Below are 8,804 nucleotides of genomic sequence, written 5' to 3' on the forward strand. Positions count from 1 at the left end.
GAAGACCCAAGTAAACCCTGCACTAAGTCTTGCTATTCATGTGGAGAAGAAGGACAGATCTCCCAAAATTGTTTGAATGGGGATCTAGTAGAATTCCCGACAGAGGAAGTAGAGTATGACCCACAAGAAATAGAAGCCATGATTGGCATGGAAAGGTCTAGGAAGAGAAGCAGATTGGATTCCAGGAAGGACCTGAGTCGTATCTCCTATTACAGGTGCAAGGAGTCAGGGCACTACCTCAACAGTTGCCCAAAAAGGAAACCTCGATACTTGTCAGAAGTAATATGTTTTAGTTGTAATGGAGCAGGGCACTTTGCCAGAGAATGCCCCAAGGAGAAGGAAACTTGTGCTAGATAGTTGAGTTTGCAACAAAAGAAATGGAGTAGTAGAAGTGAGAACATTTTCTTTTATATTGAGGTGTTGAGTTGAGACATGTAATGGAAAAGCGAGAGATTGTAATCACTTGAGAATGAATAAAAGTTAGCATCGTTGGTACTGATATGGATTTTATGAGTTGTTACTCTATGAAGAAGAATTTTGGCCATTCTGAGGATATGAGAAATATGGTCTATGGAAGATTTGTGCATTTTAAGGGTGGTAGTACCATGTAAGAACCCTTGATCACTGGAAAATATAAGGATACTCCACTGAGTGGATTTCGGACAAAATGAATACGAGTTTTGTCTCAATATGTGTGATACCCCAAGAGTATGTGGGATGAAATTGGAGACCGTCAGTTGTTGGACCAAATGTGATCAAGGAGTCAGAAGAGAATGTTAAGTTGATTCGAGATAGACTGAAGGTAGCTCAGTCCAGGCAGAAGAGTTATGCAGACTTAAAAACTCAAGGAGGTAGTCTATGAAATTGGAGACAGAGCATGTCTTCATGTGTTCCCTCTGCGAGGAATTAAACGATTTGGAGTTAAGGGAAAATTAGCCCCGAGATTTGTAGGACATACCGAGTTTTGGAGCGTATGAGAGAATTGGCCTACAAGTTGGAGTCACCCGAAGGAGTCAGGAGTTCATGATGTGTTTCACGTTTCCCAGTTGAAGAAGTGCCATGCAGAGATGGCCAATATTAACCTGTAAGGACGCTTGACCCTGGAAAGGATAATGATGTTCCACGAAGTGAATATGGACTTCATAAGTATAGGTTTTTATCTCGGTATGAGGGATATCCCACGAGGATGAAGAGATGAATTGCTATTGGATATAAAGGAGGTATGATGTCAGAAATATGGATCAATGGAAATTCCATGATGAGTCTGAGTAAACATGTCCTAGTTTTGTGCCAATAGAAGGAAGAAAGACAGTACAATTGGATGGATTTAAGAATACTAGGAAGTTGGAAGTTGGAATAATGATCAGTTGCCCGATGATAAGTTCAAGGACTACAAGTGATAAGATGGGCCATAACCCACAGGCCCCAGGACCTACCAAGAAGCAAGCACATTCTTGCTGAAGGAAAAAACCCTGGAGGAAGATACGACGTTTATCGATAGACGATCTTATAGGAGTTTACGCAAACCTAAGAGTGATGAAGGAACGATAGATGATTGTTTGGCTTGCAGAATCCATGGATTTATCCGAACCCAGTTGATCGACAAGAGAAATTCTGCAATGCTTGTAAGGATGACCGAGTGTTAGAATGCGAGATTCGCTAAACCGTATACAAGGTAATGATTTGGGTGCGGGATGGATTGATCACCATACCGACTTACTCTTATTATTCGCCTTGCTATGTGGGATGGTAAATCTGAGTGACTTACCTATAGTAAAGAGACGACGATCAAAACCCTGTTTAAACTTAGAATGGTATAAGTATTTTTCCCTTGTACACGGCAGCTGTTGCCAATCGTAGGACATATGGTGAGAAAGAAGCCTAGACCCATTTCCTGCAGGAGAAACCATAAATGGTTGACCACCATGAGATATCGATAGTTGTTTAGTATTGGCGCCTGACCCGTCAGCTAAGAAGACCCAGTCTCGGAAGAACCTTACCCAGATGAAAGACAGAAGAATTGAGGAAAAGGTTATGCCACTACCGGAAGAGCTCAGAGAAGGAATTTTCTCGAGGATCTGAGAAGACCGACACTGTCAAGAATAATGATGGAGTATATGAGTTTTGATGGAACAGTAACCATGCTTCTAAGGGTGGTAGCACCCCAGACCCCGTGTGACGATCGATGGATTTTGAGAAGACCCCGAACCTAACCTATTTCTTTCTAGCCTCTCCGAATCTCGAGGACGAGATTCCTTTTAAGGGTGGTAGGTTTGTAACATCCCAAAATTCTAAATTTTGGAATGTTATAATAAATAGATAGATTGATTGATTGTTTGATTGTTGTGTGATTGATTGAGTGAAATCCGAAGCTTTTGAAAGTTAAATGAGAGGGAATAAAAGGACATTCCCAAACTTTCACCTTTTCTTTTGATCCCCGTGAATTCAAATGCTTTTCATCACAAAACCCTGGAGAGAAGATGACATGACTTCTTCCATTATTTAAATGACAAAGGGTTGTTGAAAATATTTGAATTTCATTTTAAAATATTCCAATTCAGAAACTCTAAGCAACTCAATGATTTTCACGAGAGAAGATAAAATGACTTCTTCAAATTATATGAAATATGAGTTGGGAGTTTCAAAGGATCAATTTCAAAGTCCTTTTGAAATTATTTTCAATTTGGAGTTATTTGAGTTTTATTCAAATTATTTTTCTCCAAAAATAAAATATATGGAAAATAGGGTAACATGATTCCCTACATCAGAAAATTGGAGATAAATAAATTAGAATTCATTTTGGTATTTTTTAAAATGATTTTTGTTGGATTTTAATAGACCAGTAGCACTCTTTGATTTATCTGAATTTGTGTGGATTTTATTTGAAGTTATGAAAATGTTTACCTCGTAGAAAAGCTTTTTCTAGAAATTTTGGTATATATTATGCCTATATAATATATATTTATTTATTTTTCTGTTTTATTTTCTGAGAAAATGTTTTATTAAAAAAAATCTTCGGACCGACCGGACCGGGCCGGCCCTGTTCGCCAGGCCATGGCCCAGACGGCCCACGCCGCTCGTCCCCGAGCTCGGGACGAACTCCCGCAGCCGCACGCCATCGTCGGCGCCGTACGCCGCCAGGACTCCGCCGCCGCCTCCCCTTGCCCCTCCTCCACGCCACCTCCTCCCCTCCCTATAAATCCGGAGCCCCGGGCCCCGTTTCCCTCTCTGCCAGCGCCCCTTCTTCCGCATCTCGCGCCGCCGGCGAGATCCGTCGAGCTCCGCCCGAAGCCGCCTCTCTCGCCGCCGACGACCACCGCCGTCGCCACCACCGCACCCGCCGCCCAGCGCCGCCCCTCCCCGACGCCTTCATCGCCTCCCGCGACGCCCGGAGCCACCGTCCCCGAGTTCGCCAGAGTCGCCGCGCCGCCATCCTATCTCGCCGGAGTAACCACCGCCGTCGCCGGTTCTTTTGGGTGAACCGGTATAAACCGTAACCCGCCCGGTTTTTTTTCTAGTTTAAATCGGTTAATTTGTTTTGGGTTAAGTTATTTTGCGAACATTCACTGGTTAGGTGTACTCAGCGAACGATTTTCGTTCTTTAGCTTCTGTAATGAACATTCGCTTTTTAGTTATTTTTTCTTTTTCTGATATATTTCAGACAGGGACCTGTTAGTAGTTAGTTCTTTTACAGTTTAGTCCCTGTTCTTCAAACGATCACAACTTTTTGTCCGTTTATCCAAATCCAACGAAACCAACGCCCACATCTTCATTATGATCTCCTCTATCCAGTACAACAACTCAAACATGTTTTTGAAAAGTTTAAAATTTTAATTAGATCAGATTTGAATTCAAACTTTGTTTGATCATAACTTGAGTTTCGTAGCTCTGTTTGAGTTGATTCTTTTTGCAAATCGAAGCTCTTGACCTAAACTTTCTGATAAGACCAAATTCATATAATGTTGGTACTGTTAGAAATTGTTTTATGTTGCAAGAGCTATTTGCTTGGTTTTGATGTTTTCCGAATCGACTTCTTCAATCTTTCTGATCTTTTGAGTGATTGCTTATGTGTGGTTACTATTGCTTGCTTACGATAGATTGACCGGAGTGTGACGAGTAGAACTATCAAGAGTTTTGAGTGCAAATCATCTTCATCAACATTGCAGGCAAGTTCACACTTTCATCATATCCCCTTCATACCTAGTTTTCATTGCATTAGATTAAACCTCAAACATTGCATGATTAGGATCTAATTAAATTGTGGGATTGGGAAGTAGTTGATGACGTAGGAACCTATTGCCCTGTTACTATCAAACCCTTGGGAGTTACTTCTATGTGTTGCTTATATTGCTATGCTATGCTCGTAGACGTGGTTTGGGTATGAGTGAAATCCATGACAAATGTGAGATTGTTATTTAATGGTTCAACTTAAGGTGGCAACTTGAATACACATTTGGGTGGATTGCTAGGGGCACCCTGGGGATATACAGTGGACTTGCCCGGACACCTGGGGATATACCTGTGTTGTCCTAGGAGATCCCGGTGATATACCGTGTGATCGTCCTACGGTCCGCCACCCAGGCTCAAAGGGATCATAAGATTATTCATGCTAGAAACTTCCGTGTGCAGCCACAAGCTATTATGGGCTCTAGCATAGTTGACTAAGTCGTGCGAACTCTTACAGTGGTAGACTAGCAGATGTAGGGGATGTAGGTGGTACGGTCTACCCGATCGTAAGGTGCTAGCGCTTCTGAAAGACTATGTCTTGGTCATCCGTCTTCTCAAACACAATGTAGTGCGAGAAACCAAACGGAGGCGATCGAGTCTTGTGGGGAAAAGTGCGCAAACCTCTGCAGAGTGTATAAACTAATCATGATTAGCCGTGTCCCCGGTTATGGACATCTTGAGTATCTAGTTCTTGGATTATCCTGTTGATCTCATCATGTTACTTTAAACGAATATTGTTGGGTTTAATTATGTTACTTAATTGGGATTGAGAATGCTGTCAACCATTCTCAATGTTTAACAACCACCATGATACTTAAATAAATTTATTCCTTTGAAGTAGGGAAAAATTGGCTTTTCGCAAAAACCTTATAACCATAGAGCTTTTCCACCAGCCAAATATGCATGTAGTGATAGCCATTGTTCATCATTCTCTATGGTGTGAATTTGCCAGTACATTCAATGTACTAACCCTTTGTGGCTGCAACGTCTCATGTTGCAGGATTTCTTATGACGAGTAAGTGATACGTTAGGGTTACGATTTCTACACTCAACTTTGCCGTTGGTGTTGATGGGAATCCACAACCTTGTTACTTCCGCTATTTTGGATTGAGGTAATAGTATTTACGTTACTTTATAAATGTGATTTACCTCTGTTATAAATCCTAGAGTACTGTGTGTGTTAGCATACCGATCCAGGGATGACACTTAAGCACAGAGACTTGATCCATTCGGGTCGGGTCGCTACAGAACAATAGGATCATTATAAGTGACAGTATTTTCTTCAACTTTAATAGGTGCAACTACTTTTACTTCTATGGGAGGATGATATTTAAACCACTTCTCCCTAGGTAGATCAACATGAGTAGCAAAAGATTCACAGATAGAAGCTACTATTTCAGAGTCAAGTCCATATTTAGTGCTAAATTTACAGAAAACATCGGTATCCATAAAAGATTTAACACAATCAAACTTAGGTGTCATACCTGACTCCTTACCTTCGTCGAGATCCCAATCATCAGAGCTGCGTTTAATTATTTCCCATAAATCCCATTTGAATTCAATAGTCTTCATCATAAAAGAGCCAGCACAAGAAGTATCGAGCATGGTGCGGTTGTTATCAGAAAGCCGAGCATAAAATTTTTGAATAATCATTTCTCTTGAGAGCTCATGATTGGGGCATGAATATAACATTGACTTAAGCCTCCCCCAAGCTTGAGCGATGCTTTCTCCTTCGCGTGGCCAAAAATTATATATATAATTGCGATCACGATGAACAAGATGCATAGGATAAAACTTCTGATGAAATTCCAATTTCAATCATTTGTAGTTCCATGACCCCATATCATCACATAGCCCATACCATGTCAATGCATCTCCCTTCAAATATAAAGGGAAGACCTTCTTCTTCATAACATCACTAGGCACACCTGCAAGCTTAAATAATCCACAAACTTCATCCACATATAAAAGGATTAGCTAGCAGTTTTTCTATCATACCCGAAGGAATCCCAAAGTAGACATTTTCATTTTAAGTAGGTTCAATAGGTTGACGAGCAACACTTTGCTCTACTGGTCGGGGTGAAGATACCCCGAACAAGCCCCTTAGAGGATTACTTTCCATAGTAACAAGTAACAGTAAATTTCAGCACACTATATAAATTTTTCCTTACCAAATTCCACCTACCAAAGGCGCTTCACTCCCCGACAACGGTGCCAGAAAAGAGTCTTGATGACCCACAAGTATAGGGGATCTATCGTAGTTGTCGGTGTCAAAACCGGTGGATCTCGGGTAGGGGGTCCCAAACTGTGCATCTAGGATCGATGGTAACAGGAGGCAGGGGACACGATGTTTACCCAGGTTCGGGCCCTCTTGATGGAGGTAATACCCTACGTCCTGCTTGATTGATATTGATGATATGAGTATTACAAGAGTTGATCTACCACGAGATCATAGAGGCTAAAACCCTAGAAGCTAGCCTATGGTATGATTGTTGTATATGATCTATCGACTAGCCTGGCCTCGGTTTATATAATGCACCAGAGGCCTAGAATAACAAGAGTCCAAGCCGAATACACCGGTGGGTGTGACTAGCCTGGCCTCGGTTTATATAATGCACCAGAGGCCTAGGATAACAAGAGTCCTAGCCGAATACACCGGTGGGGAGGAGTCCTTGTCTTGATCACCAAGTCTTGTGGAATCTTCCATGTATGCGGCAACTGTCCGAACTGGCCCATGAGTATACGGCCATGGGGGTCCTCGGCCCAATCTAACAGGTCGGGAGACGACGTGGTGAGTACCCCCCTAGTACAGGACACCGTCAGTAGCCCCTGAACTGCTCTTCAAGTTAGGGATGCTCCTCGATTCTTCCGAACTGTTCTTCATCTTCGGTTGTCGGTGTTTAAAACTGGTTCAACAAATCTTCTCATCTTCGATCTTGAGGATTGCTGAAATGCATTCGACGGGTTTACACGTCAAGTATCCGAGGAGCCCCTTTAAGTTTCCGGCCTTTATGAATGCCTTGTTATTTTTATGCCACACCTCGGGTTTGAAGTTGTTCCCGGGAGGCAGTGTCCTCTTGCATCTGAGCTCCAACGCCGGACTGCATTCGAGGTATCTTTTGCAGCCGAGCACCAATGCCGGACTGCTTCCGAGCTCCAACGCCGGACTATATCCAAGATTTCATAGATCATCTTGGTCCAAAAAAGTTGAAGGAGTTTAGCCAAGCTTAATGGCGGAAATGCCCTCTATGGAGCCAGCCACTAGCGCCCGAGCTTTATGCCGGACTGCTTCCGAGGTGGTGCACTACCCCGACTGTGGGCCGATTTTTTGTCAATATTTTTTTATTGGTGCAATTTATTCTCTGCCGAGATATACAGCCAGTAGCCCTCAAGGTGTGTATCGGTCTAAAACCCGAGATGAACCTGAAGGATGACGTAAGACCGCCGATCCCAGTAGCCGCTGAGACTCGAGTTGATTTGCAAAATCGGCCTGAGGATCAAGTCCTAGCTCGGCAGAATACTTCGGGACACAAAAAGCGGCGTGCTCAGTCCTCGAGGCTCAGATTGGGTGCAGCCGACCAACCTGAGGATCAAAATCTCCTTGGAAACTATATTGCACATAAAATTTTCTGCATTGGACACGCAATGCAGTTGCCCCCAAGACATTGGTCGGGTGGCAACACCAGATCATGGGATCGATGTGCCCCTTTAATATTTGTAAATAATAATCCCGAGGCCCAGTAGCCCCCGAGCCTTAATGCGGGCACGGGTGGCCGAATTAAGGATCAATATCCATAGTAAAATCACAAATTATGTGTAATGACTCTATGTATCCAAGTACTTTACGTCATTAATGCTCGGATCCGCATTGTACAAAACTTTGTTGACCGACCATCGTCTTCCACCTCCTCGGCCAGAAGCCGAGGAGTGTTTGTCCTACTTTATAAAGCCTTTATGAGGGAAAGACAAACAAGGCAATCCGACCATACGGTTTTATAAACAAAGGTACGCAGAGAGATATGTTATATTACTGTTTAACATAAGAAATGTCTTCCAAAGAAAATAGTCCCGCTATCGGTTCGTTTCTTTGGGTTGTCATGCCAAGCATGATCATGAAACCCCAGCTCTAATGTAAGAGCAAAATATTGAGGATTTAGTTTGGGAGGCCAGTTAATAGCCCCCAGTAGTGTTTGGCGACAGTCGAGGTCAAGCCGTAAACACTTCGGCCATTGTTATGAATGGCCCATCATTTAACACAGTCGTCAGATCGCTGACCAGTTTACGCTTATTGTGACAGTCAGTTTTTGGCTTTCTCCACTGAGGTGCTTAACCATGTGAGCTGGAAGCACAATCGCAGTGGTTCTCCCTTTGCACGCCTAGCCGAACAAAGCGGAACGTAGGAAGCAAGTGCAGGAGCCGGGCAACCCAACTATTGACCGAAGACACAATTCGACACCGATGCATATATAGCAATATCCGAGAATGTTTTTGCCGAATCTCTAAAGGTGTCCGGCGTTGCACTGCGAGACTTGTGCTGAAAACACACAAATAGTTTAAAAGTGCCAAAAGCTTGGAAA

This window comes from Triticum dicoccoides, chromosome 2A (genome assembly GCF_002162155.2).
Source record: "Triticum dicoccoides isolate Atlit2015 ecotype Zavitan chromosome 2A, WEW_v2.0, whole genome shotgun sequence".
NCBI lineage: Eukaryota > Viridiplantae > Streptophyta > Magnoliopsida > Poales > Poaceae > Triticum > Triticum dicoccoides.